This window comes from Amblyomma maculatum, chromosome 3, assembly GCF_055883805.1.
Source record: "Amblyomma maculatum isolate TAMU_Amacu chromosome 3, ASM5588380v1, whole genome shotgun sequence".
In the NCBI taxonomy this organism is placed as follows: domain Eukaryota; kingdom Metazoa; phylum Arthropoda; class Arachnida; order Ixodida; family Ixodidae; genus Amblyomma; species Amblyomma maculatum.
Window position 1 is genome coordinate 43,515,893 of NC_139346.1, and position 18,878 is coordinate 43,534,770.

Sequence of the window (18,878 nt, forward strand, 5' to 3'; positions counted from 1 at the left end):
TCTGTTAGACTGTCAGTATTTGTATGCATTTCGGTAACTTCTTATTTAATATCTTGTAGCCTACGATCTGTCTCAGCTTGATTACCTAAGACGCATTGCAACAATTCAGCCGTAGGGGACCCGGGGTTCTCCTCAACATCTCCGGATATCAGCAATGATAGCAGAACAGGCCAACACTCAATAAAAATAGCCACATATTTGCGAGGGCACGGCAGAAGAACTAGGCATCTATTATCACTACGGTAGGATGGAATGTTGTGCCGAGGACCAACCTGCAAAATGAGCACGATCGGTTGCTATACATGCTGTCCGCAAGGTAGGTGCCGTGCCCTCTAGGCAGCTCTTTTCGTGCTTCTCCTTTTCAAGTCGCACTGAGTTGACATCACACCAGAGTAATGCCGTTCAGGCAATGAAGAATCAACCATCCGCAAGCAACGATGACCACACAGGATCAAAGGGGGCCCGTGTCCGACATCCGGTGAAGTTGTTGTCCATGATGTGCTACTGCCATATTGTGCAGTCAATATATATTTATAACTGTGCAGCCAATATATGGGTGCAGTCTGTATATATGTGCGTATGTATGTGCAGCGAATATATATTTATAATGTTTTTTTCTGAGGCATTCACAATTGTTTAGCATCAGAGCTTGGCGTAGTAGTAGCCCAGACCGTATGGCAGTATAACTTACCATCTTGGAATTGCCACCTTTAATTCGGGAGATGATGCTGATTGTCATTTCGAGTTGGTGAGTATATGAATGATTATTGATTTGATGAGGATATAAGGGCTTATGATTGGTTTAAGTAATGCTGTCAGTTTATCACGATACCTTAGCAGGCAAGGTATTTGTATTATACTTAAATTGCCTGCAAGGACATCAAATAGAGACATGTTTTATGATTCTATTCAGAAGGTGGCTAAACTGAACTATTGCGAATAAACAATTACACAGAGATTTTAGATATGTAGGAGTAAACTAAAAACCCAGGAAGTGTGCCCAGAAGACGTGGATATTAGTCACATCAGGAAAGCTGTCTTATTTGTTCATTTAAAATACATAACTGATTTATTTAGGGTCGCATCTGCAACAAGAAAAGGCCACTTGGAGTAGTAGAAACTATAAAGCGAAGCAGACACCTTGGTCATCTGATGAGGAGAGAGGAGTCGCTGGAGAAAGATTTGATGTTGGGAAAGGAGGTTGGGAAAGGGTTGCGTTGGTCACCGGAGAAGGGTTAGGCAGCAAACGCGATGGTTAGATAGCATTCTCGAGGCGCTGCAGATGAAGTTATGTGATGTTAGGAAGATAGTGAGAGACCGGAAAGCGTGGCATGATAATGTCCATAAGGCCACTAAGAGTCGGACACGACTGAACGACTGAACTGAACTGAACACCCCCAGACATCACGTTATGCGCAGCTGTGGAGACTTTAAATTGGCCTTATCAGGTCAAGACGCACTGTGCCGTTGAAAACTGCCTGACTTTTTGTGCAACAACCAACTTTGTGTTCTTACGGCTAATAAAGAGGGTGGTTTTGCCGTTTTTCCGCATGACCTCTTCCGGAAGAAAGCCTCCGAAGCTATCGAGAGCAATTTTAATAGAATGAGCGAATTAAAACTAAAGAAAGCTAAGGCCGTGGCAAAAAAACTGTGCAAGTGGTTAGGATTACAAACACTCGTCAAGCAAATTCAGGACAAGGAAAAACTTTGTTTGGACATGTCCTTTTCCGCAAAATCTCATAAGGATGGCTGGCCACTCGGTGTGATTATTTCAGGAAAGGGAACGCGGCAGAAATGTTTAGCTCTTTTTCTGCAGGATAAGTTGGCCATGCTAACAACTGAAGACCCATTCCTTGTTAGAACCTCTGAACAGGTTGTTGAATACTTGAGGCAGCATGAGACTGCAAATGTATCGGCCTAAATATAGACATAAAGGACCTTTTTTGCTCTTTGCCGCATGATGCCCTGCTATCATGTGTTGACCAGGCCATTGATAGGATGGGTGCCGTTTCGTTCCAGAACAGTTGTGGTTTACATGTTAGTGGCTTTCTAGAATTGCTTGATGTGTATCTGCGATCTACGTTTGCCACCTGGGACAAAGGTTTTTACCTGCGAAAACGCGGAGTATGCATTGGATCATGTATTGCCCCGGTCCTTAGCGACTTGTTTTTAGCCACGCACGACAGAATAATCGAAAGATGTCTCGAAGGTACAAATATTGTCCAAGTCTTTAGATTTGTAGATTAATTTTTAATCATAATTGACAATGCCAAGGCGGATTTTCATGTAACAGCTGAAGACGTGCTTGACACATTCAAGCGAAACTTAACACCTTTAATTTTGACGCATAAAATACCCAACAACCATTCCATTAGATGTTTGGAGCTAAGACTAAAGTTTTGTAATAACCATGTTTGTTGGGGGTATGAACCACGTGGGAAAAAATGTTTATTACCCGCTGCATCTGCCCACTCCAAGCTTGTAAAGCGCAGCGTTGTCAAATGTTGTTTTGTAAATGCCCTGACTAAATCCTGGGACCATATGCTTGAAGAAAGTCTAGCCCTGAAAAATAGACGCCTGTCTGACGCGGGGTTCCCGGGGGCCCTTGTAGTTTCTGTGGCCGAGGGCCTGTTCCCGAAAATGAAACAAGTCCGGCAATCTGAAACGAATGTCGTGACAGGCCCGGATGCACGCAAAACAGTAGCAGTCATTCCGTATATCCACCAGACTTCCCACAACCTGAAGAAGATTGGAAAGCGCGCAGGCGTTGACGTGTTTTCGGCCCCACTCAAACTATCAGTTCTATGCAAGAAAACTAACCCGTGCTATAACAAAAAGAAACAATCGTGCATGATTAGACACCAGAATTGGTTTGTCACTTACGACGAAGATGTTGTATATCGCGTTCCGTTGTCCTGCGGACGCGAATATATTGGACAAACCGGCAGGTGTATATATACCAGATTTAAAGAACACAACAAGAATGTAAATGACGGTGACCAGGGCCATCTTCGCACGCACTGTCGTAATTGTGGCGATGAGTCTACATGTCGCCGCAGAAAACCTTGCGTACCTGCGTTCCAAAAAAGCATAATCGTTGCTCGACACAATGATCAGTGTGTCAGGGAGATAATTGAGGCGGTGAACATAGCTCGTACAGAGGAAAGGCGTGTAAGCATGCCATCAGTCGCACTAACCAAGAAAGAGCTGAAGTTTCTGGATCGATGGTGATTAGAGCCTGTCCTATCGCCTATGCCTTTCATGCTGATTTCTTTTCCCGCTCTTTCCTGCTGAAGCTTCAAATGTGTATAAATGCGTGGCATATCAGAGAAATAAATAGTTGGAAGTCAGCGCTCTTCTCACTCTGTCTGTCGTCGTCCCTTCTTGTGGTTCACGCTGCAATACAAGTCGGAGGTGGCGCTGTTCGCTGCCGTCTGCAGCGCTGCGATGCTTGGGTCCCTCATAGCACCACCACGCGTACGCCGCTTGGCTGTTCTCTTCGCAACACGGGGCGCTTAACCTACGCCAATGCCATAGTGCTGATGCACTGAATGTGGCCAGTGCCTTCTACATGTCATTAGACTCATTTCAACGCACCAGTACCAGACACACTCCCAGGTAAGTTTGAAACAACCACATATTTAACAGAACTATATATATTTGGGGATATAAATTGCTCACAACAATCGCAAATATTGTAGAACCAGATTTATGCAGCTACAAGTATGCCAGATAAACATGGCAGCAACCCTCCTCTCGATCCAAGTGATAAAGTCGCGTCTCAGTGGCTCTGAGCAGGAAAAATCCGTTCCAGAGCTTTGTAGCATTATGTGCGTTTAACCAACACCACCTAGTCCAGGTAGTGTTGGTTAAACGCAGTGTCTGAGTCCATGCTATGTTAGCTCCAGTTTGCAGCTTGTAGCCGAGATGCCCTTGGCTGTAATAAATCAGGATTCTACATAGACCAACCTACCGCGCGCCAACAATACTAAATTATCTCAGCGAAAACTAATTTGTTTCCGTGACATGGGCAATAGGATAAAATGACTGCGGGCATTCACCCTGGCTAACATGCACTGACAGCTAACTTGCCTTATCCAATATAGCATCAGGCTTTGATCTTACACGCACCTGCTTGAGGCTGGATGAGAAAGTACACTGTGAGAGGCATCCCGGATCTTCCTTTACCAGCCTGTGCCCATTACAGTACTTGGGATTCGTTTAGCTCCTTTTTTAGCACACATGTCGCCGATCAAAGATGAGCTGTCCGTCAAAGAATAAATAAATTTTAGTAACCTAAAGTGTACAGAAAATGAATGCCGTTCGGACGCAGGAGATAATGTAAAAATCCCTCAATGCCTCAGTAAGGGAAATATGTTTCCTTCAGAATGCATTCGCTAGCGTCACCTCAAGCACTAATGAGCAGTAAGATAGCTTGCATTATTTATTCGACCTCAGCTTTTTGACAGGACGAAAACTCTCACATTACCTTGATGAGCGAACATTCTAGAAAGTTCTGTAAAATACTAACTGCAATTCATTATCATAATAAGATACAGTTTCATCGACTAGTCAATCCCGCATCATTAAAGGAGTCGGAATTAGGGATCGGTCATTTCGAAATCATGCACCTCGTTTAACAATACCTTTACCTATAATCTACAGCCGTTAACTCTTTACGTGGAAGCCTCTTCAGTGGCTCATATCTTACCACAACTAGAGAACCATTAAGTCCAGGAAATTGTAAACGAGTGCCTATTGAACGTCTCCACTAGTTATATGAATGCCTACAAAAGAACTGAAAATTTGGAAGAAACGTTTTTTGTTTTTTTCAGAGGAGAAAATGGAAAACAAATCAAACAAATCGATACTTTCTATAATGCGGTTTGAAGCTTTACTTATTGCTTGCTTTTAGGTCAAGTTGATATTTTGTTCGTTTTGCAAACTACTATAGAATGCCAAGACAGGCTAGTAGGATAACAACTGTCATCGCCTGTTTCTAGGTTTTTATGGAGTCTAACGCCCCAAAGCCGCGTCCGCTATCAGGGACCCCGTAGAAGAGGGCTCCGAAGATTTCCCTTGCAGGGTGCTCTTTAGCGTGCACTGAGATGGCCCGCCATGGCCTGGCGAGCACATGGCTCTCCCGATTTCGTAGTGGAGTGCTTATGTCATCGTCTATTAAGAAATAATTGCCAGATGTTCGTGCTGCGAGGACGTAGTTTAAAGGCATGTCAAACGGGTGCACTAGGCTGAACACTACAAGTCTAACCTAATGCTTTACCCAGCTGCTTAGGTCGAACAAAATTATAGAATGTGCTGTCGCGTTATTAAAGTGGAAGAAAATCCGAAATACTTCGGCTCATGTAAGCTATCCTGTCCAAAAGGAAGCTTTCTTGCGGATGACAGCAGTTGTTGTATCGGGCCCCAGAAATGTGGCGCAATAAACACAATCACATGAGAAGAAACACATCACAGGCGTACACTATCAATTGTAATATGGATCTGAACAAACTCTTCCTCTTCACCACTCCTCCTCTTCTACACCTAAGTACGTCTTCTCATCATCCTTTTCTTTGCCAAATAGATAGTAACACTTTCTTCCCCGCAGAACATAAACATTGTCCAAGCATGACAGTCACCAATTCTACACTCAAATATATCTCCACACACCTCTTCTTTGCCCAGCAGCTAATACCACAATCGTCCCAGTGTGACACAACCGTGAACTGTCATGCTTGGACGATGTTTATGGTCTTCAGGGAAGAAAGTGCTACCATTTCCTTGGCAATGAAGAGGTGTGTGAAGAAGATGTATTTGGGTGTAGAAGAGGATGAGTGGTGAAGAGGAAGTGTTTGTTCAGATCCATATTACAGTTGGTAGTCTGCACCTGTGTTTTGCTTCTTCATGTGATTGTGTTTATTGCGCCACATTTCTGGGTGCTATGCAGCACCAACTTCCCCCTCAAGCTGTTATGTTGTTTCGGTTATTTTCGGGAATCCTATACAATGGTTATATGCGAGACACAATTGTGCTGCAGTCTAATTTTAGGCGAAGCAAGAAAAAGGTTTACTTTACGTGGCTGCGCTGTCTTGTCATTACTTTAAGAATGAAATGAAAGAGTGACGGTAAAAATTCCCAAGAGCAGATTACAGCGGCACATCGTGGCAAACATTAAGATGTTTAATATCAGGAAGCATGTTCTCCGTGTGGAATGGTCACTAGTGGAAAACATCCAGCGAATGCCAGTACCTAAAGATGAGCGTAGATTTTTTTCAATGCTATGAGTTTTGATACATACGCCATCTGTTGTCACGTAGGAGGTATAGGCTAGACATGCAGAAAATGAAACAAACTCAAGCATCAGGGTTGTTTATCAGCGCAGTCATGAACGCAAACAAGTGACTCGATACTTTGCATAAGTGAAGAGTATTACGTCTACAGGATACAATTGAGAGGACTGCGTGAATTCTTACTACCCATAGCTACAAAGCTAATTGACTATGACTCAGGTCAATTTTCTCGATAGCTTCTTATTGGATGCCGAGAGTTATGCATGTCAAGCATAATTCCGAAGGCACCTTGAAAAATGAGTCGTGTTCAGCTTTTTTGGCTAGCTGTTGGACTGATATCAGTGATAAGGAACTCATGAATTTTAATTTGCTTCTCAAGAATTATTACTCTATACTGATGAGTCGAAACAGGCGAAAATTGTTACAATGAAAATTACTGATGTGGCTTAAATGAACGAGAACGATAAGGTATAATGTCCCAGACAACATTGACAACGTACAAGCTGCCGCAGGTACTCTTGCCACTAATTTGCTCTTATCACATTCATTAGATTTATGCGAGTCACACCTAAAGGGATCATGACACGATCATTCAATAAATTACAATTTTGTAGTCTAGCAGATAATACTGGACCTTATTATTGTATTTCCAACTTTTGAGCGCCCTAGACGCATTCCTTATTTTGAAATAAGTAGCTGAAGTTGATACCGTAACAACGCTCCTCCCACCGACAACGGTCGCCATGATGAACGCTTGGTGACGTCACAGCGACGCAAGCCATCGCATCGTCGAACGCTGCACTGGGTTCGCGGTTGCTAACACGATTCCAATAAGTGTACTCAGTATGTTTCTGAAAACAGAACACAGACTGCAGTGAAGCGCGATTTAGTTCTTGCCCAGGAATCTGTCTCCAGCGCGGCTGCCGTCACCGTATTGCCTCCACTGCTGTAAACATCGCGGCGCCGGCCGCACCGGCCATGCCTTCCGCTTAATATGGCCCTGAGATCGAGCAAAGTCGCCACCTAACGTCATATTTGTTGTTGGGGCTGCCGGAAGAAGGAAAAGAAAATGCACGGGCCTGCTACTGGCTCTGTAGCTGAGCCACCTCCGCTGCCTGATTGATTGATTTATAGGAAGAAAGGCGCGGTAACTCTCTCACTTGTTTTCTGTGGGCACCTCAGCATCACCGTAAAGGAAGGGAGGAAGGTGGGAATGAAAGTGGAAAGGGAGAAAGAGGAGCCGTAACGGAGGGGTGCGGAGTGATTTCGACCACCTGGGGATCTTTAACGTGCGCTGACATCGCACAGCATCGTTCCGCCTCCATAGAACCGCAGCCGCCGAGGTCCCACCTCTGCTGCCTCGTGCGGACAGAAGAGAAAATAGAGAAGAAAGAAAATGAAGGGGTAGAGAAAGACGCGCGCCGCGCCGCAACAACAGTCATCCCCCACCACCTAAGCGGTGGCTGGTGCGATGACAGCCTACATCAAATAAAACTTTGGTGGCTGGCTAGCACCCGCTGCAAGCGGTGTTGACCTACCGTCCCAGCCCCGTAGGGCCAGGAACTGCCACCCTTCACAACCTTCCTCAAGAGTCATAGTGGATGCGTGTTCGCGTCACGTGCCAGCCCGCAGGGATTTACGTGCGAGAGTGCGTATTGCTTTTAGTTTGTTTCGTGGTTATAGTGTGCTTTTGCTTACTTATCTGCCTCTTGCAAAGAAAATATGAGCAGGGTATTACCCAACGCTCCATTAAAAAAAAAAAGAAATACTTGTCCATATCGAGTATGTCACGCTGGGAAGGACATATCATCGGTCGCGGTCTTCGGCGCTTGAGATTATTTGACAAGCGGTGTCTCAAACGAAACGCTGCTGTCGTTGGGTGCCTTGTCAGAGCAAATCAGGTTGCTGCCGTCAGTATAACCTAATGCAAACGCTCAAAAATCCCATATTCCCGTTTCTTTCTGGAATGCCGCAACTTCTGAAACATGTGACCGCAGACTGCTGCATAGCAAACTCCAGTTTTAAAAGCCACTCTGTGCCTTTGGTACTCTCGATAGAGTTGTCTGAGTACTTTATTTATTTATTTTTCCTCAGTGGTAGGGCGCTCGACTACTGATTTCGAGAAAGGGGGGCTCAATCCCGGCCGTTTCGAAAGGCGCTCCTCGGCTTTGGAATTTGACTGCACGTTAAACAATCCTACGTGGTCAACGACACCGAGGCCCGACCCTACATTATCCGTCATATAGCCGATGTCGCACGTTTAACCAATATATGCATTTCATTTCTTATTTTTTCTGTTGAATGATTGTGCGCATCCGTAACAGTTGCAATGAGCACATTACGCTTTAGAGAAATGCTCGAATGTTTGAGAAACAAATCTTCGCAGCAGCTGTTAGACAAAATATTACATACTAAACATATAGTTCAGTACACACTGGTAGTCCATTCGAATCATTAGAACCCCTTCTCGTCTGTACTGTCTTTCGAGCAAATAGGTTATTTCTGCAAAGGGGAGTGAAATAGCTTCATACCGGCTTAACCATCTGTGTTTTGTTCGGGAATAAATGCATATTTATAGTCTCGTGAAAAGATGAACTCCATTCCTTTCAGGATAGTTTTATATCCGGCACCTGTTTGGGAAGTAAACGATAGAGCCACTCCCCCATGTCACTAATCAACAATAATTACAATGATAAAGAAATCATCCTTCAAAATTTCTTGCCAGAACATGATAGCGATCGCAGTTTTTACGATGCCTTCGCAGCTACTTATTCATAGCTCGCTCTTTAATTTTAAGTAAAATTAATCGGATATAGTCCTAACATTTTTCATGTGTGTAAACGTTCTGTGACATGGCGAAATTCATTGTCATTGAAAAAAATAATCATACTACTAATTTACCATTTATAAACATCACAGACGTCAGATATTCTTTATACTTCCCTCGGTTTCAAGAAATCATTTCATTCATTTCGCAGTTTAACACTACCAGATTATGTGCGCAAGAAACATCTGCCTTGTGAGCTCGGAAAACTCAATCGATACACCAGTCAGCTTTCCTCTGCGGCGAGGTTTCCTGTACAGTGTCGGAGTGATCTCATTTATTGGGGAATACTTGTGCCTGGTTGTCTAGTCAGAGTTGATGTCCACTCAGTCTACGGCAACCCGCCGGTCAGTACGCTCTCAGTGCTGCATTTCACCTGCTTAACCCTCGAGTCAAGTACGATATAATGAACCAGACTGCGTCGATTCAATCTAAAGTACTGCAAGTCAGATCACGAACCTTGATCTCCGTGGGCTTGACACTAAATTTGCTTGTCTCACTAGTATAAGACACGAGCACGATATTGAAAAGGCGATAAAATATGCCATGTTCAGGCCCAAGTATCAGGCCTGTGAGGCCCCTACAACGCAAAAAAACGTGCAAAGCGATGCCAGTAAATCTAAAAGACGTGTGGTTGCATGCCTTGTTTTTCTAAAATCCACGTATCGTTTTTTTTTCTGCATTGGTGAAATTTACGAATTTTTTTCTGCTTTCTTCAGCATCTGACCAGCTGAATGGCCATTTGGTCCTGGTGACCCTGGCCTAGGACATTCTTGACGCTTAGTAATGCGTTGAATAAAGTTGTTTCCTCCTCCTCTAAACAGTAAATCGCTAGTGCATTGCATAAGACACGTTTTCATCGCCAACAAACTCGGAAGCAGACATACGCCTTGTGAGTTTCTGCGAGCGTGCCGGCTGCCGATCCCTACTATCGAAGCGGTGGTGGCGACACCTCTTGGTCAATCTCGCGGCCAATACGGCGGATCCCCTGCGTCAGCGTCAGAAAAGATGTCACCAAAAATAAACACTTCCTATACTACCGCACAATGGGGTTGAGAGTATAGAAGTTTCATGATCGAGTGGTGCATTTATGCCTAGCGACGATTAGGGAGCAAGACAGCCAGAGCGGCGTTGGCCTTCGCGCTCGCGGATGCAGTTTCTGTAAGCTTGCGGCATCCGGTGCTGTAAGCCTCATGTGCTTGTCGTCTACTTTCATGATGTATCATCATCTTCATCATCATCAGCCTTACTATACACACTGCAGGGTGAATGCCTCTCCCATATTTCTCCAAATTACCCGGTTCTGGGCTAGGTGCATCCACTTGACCCTTGTTCATGATGCGGCTAGGGCCTAACATGGGCCCGTCAACGAGAAGCGTAAACGATATGCTGCTAAGACGGACGGCCGTGGTACTGGGTGCCTCGATTTAGTGCGCCAGGCGCTGCTGCGGTGTCGCGCGGTACCCGAAGATTCTAGAAAAGCGCCATCGGACGGCGCTATGTACATTGCACATTTATGTGTTGCTTTTCAGATGTGTTTTAGTGTAATGTATATACGCCGTTCGAGCAGGTCGATCAGTTCATGCGCTTTTCGTACTTGGGTGCCGACGTGAACCTGAACCCCGCCCACAGATGCCGTTATTCCCTAGGTTAAAAGCGTAAAAGACATCGACGAAAAGCTCAGTTCGCGGTAACCTCGTTTGGCCGACCTTACCGCGGCTTCGCGTAACCGCGGTTTACGCTGCTCGTGTACAGAATATCGTGCGGACGACGCGGCGCGCGGCCTATGTCGTCACCGGCTGCTTCGGTTGCCAGTTCAACAAGCTGTCCACGAAGACACGAAAACGCTAGTTTTAAAAATATCTCCAGCTACGATGGAGCTGAAACTTTGAAGTTCAGTTGCTTGGCACATCAGAAACAAGATGCAATAAGTAGTTTCTATTCCGAAATTGGTGTCATGACCCCTTTAAGTCCGCTTATGAAGGATTTCATAGACATTTAGTCATTTTTTATGTCTGTCTTTCTAGGAACTTTATTTTCTGCTAACCCTCCCCTCCCCCCCCCCCCCCCAAAAAAAAAAAAAAACGTTTTTTTTTTTCACAGCTCGAAATTGCCGGAAATGTTGCATCGAAAGTCTCAATCTACACTAATGCAGTAACAGGTCGAATGGCATTTTAATGTAGTAGGTTTAGAAGTCGTATCGTATGGAGAACACGGTGCCTGCCAAGCACTCAATTTCACGTGCGTATGTGTGTGTTTGTGGGTGTGTGCGCGCACGCGCAATTGTTTTTGTTCTTGTCCTGCAATTTCCAAAATGGTTTGTTTGTGGGGTTCAACGTCCGAAAGCGACTCAGGCAATGAGAGACACAATTTTCTAAATGATGCGTATAAAAACATTTAATATTCAAAAAAATGAAGTGTTCAAAACCAAAAAGGAGTTCAAATGATATATTACAATACATGCAATGAAAGTTTATTCCAAACAAGTGCCGTGTACATGTTTGTGGTGAAGGGAGAAAAAGCCGGTTTGAAGATGCTCACCATTACCTAAGGAGTGCGATGCACATCAGTGACATCGATTATTAGGAGGGGAAATATTAACATCGAAAAACAACATAGTTTCAAGGAACGCGAAGCCAATCTAACAGTTTTAAGAAATAAAACAAAAAAAGGAAGAAAGCTGGGACATATGGATACATTTTTTAATTTTTTCGAAAGGCTGAGAAAACGCGCAACATAATTACCGGTTAACAAACGCAAAACGAAAACATTACAAAAGAATTTCAAGCAGACTCTTTAGGGCTCGGCAGCGCAACGTCGACCAGCTTGCCTAAAATGCCTCCCCTTTGCTTTGTGCAGCTTCTCGTCCTCACTTGTTCCTGGCCATCCGGTTCGACCATCAATCATGTTGGACCCTTTGCCACCTGGAAAGCCTGCCGCCGGGAAGAGACCATCGCCCTTGAAGAAAACCGACGCTACAGCCCGTCACCAGCTCTGGAGCCACCGACACCTGTCCGTCGGTCTTGCGCTGCAGCACCTCCCCCGGAAGCCGACGATTGCGTACCACCTCCGCGCATTACATCACCTGGACCACCTGCGTCTACGACGTCACAGTATATAAGGCAGCCTGCAATCAGCACCCACGTCGACCAGCTTGCCTTAAATGCCTCACTTTTGCTTTGTGCAGGTAAATCATATTTACCCTCTTTTTGCTAAGCGTACTAGCTTTGCTGGTCTGGTTGTACTGCCGATCCCGCAATTCTGTATTTCCATTGCAAATGAATGCTCACGTGTATTGCTTGATCTTTTAATCCGTTGCGGTGATATCGAGCAAAATCCCGGGCCTTTGACTCGCGGTGGAGCCGATAGCACCGGGACCTGCGCAGGCGTCGATAGCAAAAATGATGTGTTAGCGGCACTGGACGATATCAAAGCTGGTCAAAGAGCCATTCTAAGCGAAATGAAAGCGATTCGTACTCAGCTGGCTGAACATGAGAAATCATTTCAAGAAATCAAATCTAGACTTGTCGAAATTGAAAACGACTGCGCTTCTTTAAGCTCGCTTCAATAACATGTTGATAGCGTCCAGTGTCAGGCGCAGGATAATGCAAATAAAATAGAGGACATTGCGCGTCGACTAGATCACTCAGAGGAGCAGTCCCGTCGCCCTAACCTTGTGTTTTTTGGCGTAAAGAATGATGATCGTGAAACTTGAGCGGAGTCTGAAAAGTTGATTATTGACTTCTGCAATACTAACCTCAATGTCTCAGTTGAGCCCCTGCACATAGAACGAGCGCATCGACTCGGGCGTTTCGACAGCAAGAAACAGAGACCTATAGTGGTAAGATTTGCTCACTTTAAAACCAAAGAACAGCTCCTTGCTAATGCAAAGAAATTAAAAGGAACCAATTTTAGCATCTCCGAAGACTATTGCCAAAACACTCACCAAAACCGTAAAAACCTAGTGCAGTTTGCAAAGGGCCAACGTGGGAAATTCACTCTCCGGCATGACAAGTTGACCATAGGAAACACCACAAACACTTTTGATCGAGCTTCGCAACAGGTAGTTCCCCGCTCCTCATAGCTATCCACAAGTCCCTCCCACCACTCGACTTTCAACACTGTATCTTTCCTTTATACTAACATAAGAAGCCTTTTTCTTAAACGCGATGCCCTCACAGGTCTCACAGCCACCACCCAATGCAATGTGGTCGTCCTAACTGAAACCTGCAAGCAGATCAATTAAGGGGAAATGAGGGTGCTCGTTATAATACATGAAGGAAAGAAGCCAACAGTCGGCGAGGCTAAGGAAAGCATTGGGAATGGTGCTTTATGTCTTTTTTTTAATGTTTACTTGGATAATCAAAAAAATTAGTAATGTAATCTGTTTAGGGGAAAGATAATTAAACACAAAGTAGAAGAAAAAACAACGTGCCGATGGTGGGAACCGATCCCACGACCTCCGAATATCGCGTCCGGTGCTCTTCCAATTCAGCTACATCGGCCGCTGTCCCCCCTGCTACTTGCTTGGGTATTTATGTTGTCTGTATACGAACCTTGAGAGTGTTCACCAGAGCCTCCGACTGTTGGCTTCTTTCCTTCATGTATTATAACGAGCACCCTCATTTCCCCTTAATTGATCTGCTTGTAGCTTACGGGGGTCTCGGTTCTGGCAGTCTCGAAGCCATAGGTAGCGTAAGAGGGTTCTAGCACGGCTTCCGCCCTCGCTCTTGATCACGTTCTACGTGACGCTGGCGTAACAAAGGACGTTCCTCGTCCGCCGCTATGGCTGAGGGTGGCGCTGGTGAACACTCTCGAGGTCGTATACGGACAACGTAAATACCCAAGCAAGTAGCAGGGGGGAGAGCGGCCGATGTAGCTCAGTTGGAAAAGCACCGGACGCGATATTCGGAGGTCGTGGGTTCGGTTCCCACCATCGGTGCGTTGTTTTTTCTTCTACTTTGTGTTTAATTATCCTTTCCCCCAAAACAGATTAAATTACTAATTTCTGTGATTATCCAAGTAAACTTTAAAAAAAAGAGACATAAAGTACCATCCCCAATGCTTTCCTTGGCCTCGCCGACTGTTGGCTTCTTTCCTAACTGAAACCTGGGTAAATGAACTAATAGATTACAGAGAAGTGCAGACCATTTTCCCGAGCTTCGAGAATTTCCGCCGAGATCGAGTAGGCAGGCGAGGCGGAGGCATACTGATAGCCACCCATCGTAACCTTCAATGTTTTAATCTACAGATTGACGCACCCCTTGAAATACTGTTCATCTGCTCTCGTGCCACATTTCCGCCCATGATAATCTGCAATACTTCCCGCGCTCCAGACAGCGTCGCCTCGTTCATTGCACTATTTCATGATGCTATTAATACCGTAACCACGAAGATTCCGTATGCTACTGTCTTTATATTAGGGGATTTCAACTTTCCCGCAATAAACTGGTCTTGCCCTTCTGAGATCGCATTAAATTCCGCCGAGTCCCATTTTGTGAGCACATGTCAAACCTTTGCCTTAATCCAACTAATCTCTTCACCAACACGACAAAGTGCACAGTCATCTAGCACACTTGATCTGATTTTAGCGTCACATCCAGAGAATCTGTTATCCCCTTCATATTTTCCTGGACTTAGTGATCATTCAATAATTCACGCCACGTTTCTCGACCACCTACTAAAACTTAAGAAAGTAACTAAAACACTCACTCTTTATGATGAAGGCGATTATCTAAACATTAACCGTGAACTCGAAAATTTTTGTACTTCGTTTCTTATTGACTTTGAGCGAAGGTCCACCGAGAGACTAACTGGCTTCTTTTTAAGAATAAAATGAATAGTCTTGTAAAGCAATACACCCCTAAAATTACTGTAAGCGAGTACGTTAATACCCCTTGGTTCAATAATACATTAAAGAGTTCTAATAACAAGAAGAAAATACTCTTTCGAGCAGCCAGACGAAATAACAACCCTAATACATGACAGAAGTATTACGTAGCCGAAAAACAGTTTAGCGCCCATGTTTTTCAAGCTAATCAATCATTTTTTAATACCACGCTCCCTGAAATGCTACGCACAAACCCTCGTCAATTCTGGTGATGTATCAATCCTAACCCTAGCAACCCAATAACACTTCATCATGATGATATGGCTACAGTTGCGGAACATGATGAGACTGAAGTATTAAATCTGACCTTTAGTTCTGTATTTACTCGTGAACCAGATGGGTACCTACCGAATTTTCCATCCTTTGGTTTTCCTGCTATGCCCGATATATCATTCGAACCTCACGGCATTGTTAAATAATTGATTCTTTGAAACTAACATCATCAGCAGGTATTAATGATATTAACGCAAATTTACTAAAAAATACAAAACATATCACAAGTGTCCTGTTGTCTCATATCTTTCAGCAGTCGCTTTCATCAGGCATTGTACCGCACGACTGGAAAGTGGGTAAAGTCATTCCAGTACCAAAAAAAGGGCCTTCATCTTCCCGTCATAATTACCGTCCTATATCCATTACTAGCGTCCCGTCTAAACTAATTGAACATGTAATCTTTTCTCACGTTATGAAATTTCTTTTATCTGTTCATTTCTTTCACGCCAGCCAACATGGTTTTATAAAGGGCTTTTCTTGCGACACACAGTTGGCTCTTTTTAATAATGACCTAAGCTTCAACCTTGATCACAACATTCTAGTGGACGCCCTCTTCCTAGATTTCGAAAAGTCGTTTGACAAAGTTCCCCACCGGCGGCTTTGTTTGAAACTTTGACGGCTTAATCTCAATTCCTTGGTGCTTGATTGGCTTCGCAACTTTCTAACTAACCGGCAACAGTTTGTTCTCGGTAATAAATGCTCTTCTTCTCACTCCTCTGTTATATCTGGGGTACCCCAAGACTGTGTCCTGGTGCCCCTGCTCTTTCTTATCTATATAAACGACCTACCAACTGACATATGCTCTAACGTGCGCCTATTTGCTGACGATTGTGTTGTGTGCCGTCCCATAATCACTCACAGTGATCGCCAGCTTCTTCAATCTGACATTGATCGCATTTTAACTTGGCGCAGTAAATGGCTCATGTGTCTTAACGTGAAAAAAAAGAAACTTCTTTAATTTCTTTTCACAGGCGTCCCTCTGAACCACCTTTTAAGTACCTAATAGCTAATTCAGAAATTGCAGTAGTAACCACATATAAATACTTCACTTCACCTTCACCTTCGCCTTCACTTAACACATGATCCTAAGTGGACATACCACGTAACTCAAATTTCTAAAGAAGCAAATCGAGTTCTGGGGTATTTTCGGCGAACACTACGTCCAGCACCACCATCGTTAAAATCAGTAGCTTATGTAATATTTGTACGGCCCAAACTAGAATATGCATGCGCTGTTTGGGACAATAATCAACTTAATCTTTCTAACACGCTAGAAGCAATACAAAACCACGCCGCTAGATTCATCTTCGCTGCATATTCTTATCATGAAAGCGTAACCAAACTAAAATGCAATGCTCATTTATCAAACCGGCATAGCATCGCAAGACTATCTCTTTTTCACAAATTCTATTGTCATCTTTCACACGAATCTGTTGTCATCCCTGCATACCGCATCTCCAGCCGCACGAACCACGAAAAGACAACCCATACTCCGCAAGCCCGCACATCTGCGCATCTATATTTGTTTTTCGTTAGCACAGCAAAAGACTGGAATGACTTGCCTGCCGACGTCGTGCTCCATACAGACCCATCAATGTTCAAAGCGTCACTCGAAGCAATATTATGCTCTGAAACCCACTCCCTCTTGTAATACCCCTTCAATGGGGCCTTTGAGGTGGAAATAAACAAATCACGTCTCTGGTGAAATCAAACTCGTTCAAAGCTGAGGGCACTGCGTATAGAGCTTCGATGCCATAAATTGTTCGTCGCCGCGGTATATGCCAATGCCCATGATGACAGGTTAAAAGAGGTGTTTGGTTTTCTTCAAGGTTTATTAAGCATGCTAGTAAACTAACGGTATGAGGAATTTGAATTCAATTAGATCTTAATATTCGTATAGCATATTATGAACATTGAGAACATAGTATCTGAAAAATGGCCGGGCTGAGAACGATAAATAGGGAATATTAACTAATGATATTGATGCATTTTTTTTTCTGAAAGTAGTACTTCCACGTATTAGGTAGCAGTACCAAGAATACGAGGTTAAAAGACGGCATGATATATCACAAGTTTAGATTCAGTTGGCAACGTTCACTGAAATCTTCTTAAGATGCCTACTATACGTGCAATTTTTATTTGCAGGTGTTCTATTTGATTGTCCCAAAGCATGCGCACACTAAAGCAAGTACGTAGCGCTTTAACTGTCTGTGTAACTTCTACTATGGTACAGTGAAGGGTTATGGGAATTTCACAGAAATATTGATAATTATGTTTTCTAAAGACTACTGGCTTTGTTTTGTTCGTGCTTATTAGTGACGCGTTCCGCGTTTACCAATCATGCAGTTTATTTAAAATCTCCGTACCATTTTGCATTATTCATTAGCGTCGGTTTCTTATATAATCGTACTGGCCTTGTCTGTTCATATTATGTAGTCGACACTCCCATCAATTGTGAATAAATCATTATTATAAACAATAAATAAACGAGGTTGCAGTATGCTGCCCTGGATGGACGGATTTATATTTCGAGTTATGTTTACCAATGCAAACGCACGGAACACGGTTTTGCAATAAGCTTTTTACAATGTGAATTGTTTTTCCTCGAACACTGTATAATGATAGCTTTTCAATGATTGTAACATGATTAATCCTATCGATAGCCTTAGAGAAGCCAACAATAACTCCTAGGGTACGCTTTTTGTGTCCCATGTTTTCAATAAATATTTCTTTTCTTCAGTAAAGCAATCTCAATGGAAGATTTCGATCTTAGTCCTCACAATTTTTATTTTTTTAACATTAAATGTCTCGAAAATATTTCATAACCTATTAATTATCAATTTTTCAAGACTTCAGAGAAAAGGGTATACATCGATTTTGGTCGGTAATTGCTAAGAATATATATAGCCCCGCCTTTGTAAATCCCAGTAACTGCGGTTTTATTCTGTTGTGATAGGAAAATAACCGATGTAAGATGCATGATAAAGATAATGGATAAAATGGTGGTATAAAGTCTAAACAATGTAAAATAAGCTTCAATTTGAGACCGAACACGTCCTCGCTATTGCTGTTTCGCAGGTTTCTAAGTAAATATAACACCAAGGACTTATCCTTGTTTCCCAAAACATACTGCTGCTCACATGGTAAGACAAGTAATCAAGAGCTTCTGAATGGTGCACCGTGTCTACTAACGAGACAAAAAAGCCGTTAAAATTATCTCCAATTGTAGAGCTACTAAGTGTAATGCCATTAACTGCTGGTGTGTCGCCACTGTTAGTAGCGGTTCTCTGCAGGAGAATATTAAGCCTTTGCCGTGTGATCCTACGGCCCCTATCATTATCAAACATATTATATGATAACAATTTTTCCTTCCTTAATGTGGCTTCCTTAATGTCGCCTAAATCTCAGATCAAAATATAAATTGCTTGAATACAACTCCCATTTCATGCTTGACCTCAAGGAACAGTTTTGCGAAGCCTTGGGCAAAAAGCGACAGGGAAGTGAGAAAGGCACGAAACAAAGCGCTGTCTCGCGTTCCTGTCTTTTAGCAACCTCCGCCAACTAGCCCAGGAACACCCTTGCTTAAAAATGATTCGAAAAA

At 43.6% G+C, this 18,878-nt stretch overlaps 1 long non-coding RNA gene across 2 annotated transcripts in view; it reads right to left on the reverse strand.

Annotated features, from left to right (window-relative positions):
• Positions 1–11,503: 11,503 nt before the first annotated feature.
• Positions 11,504–18,878, reverse strand: part of LOC146194660 (uncharacterized) — a 34,774-nt gene continuing 27,399 nt past the window's right edge. The window contains exon 3 of one of the 2 annotated variants that reach the window (XR_014705894.1): positions 11,504–12,214. This is a non-coding gene — a long non-coding RNA (uncharacterized LOC146194660). Of the gene's footprint in view, positions 12,215–12,404; positions 12,493–18,878 lie in introns of those variants that run through there. The other variant, XR_014705893.1, reaches the window with a different exon arrangement.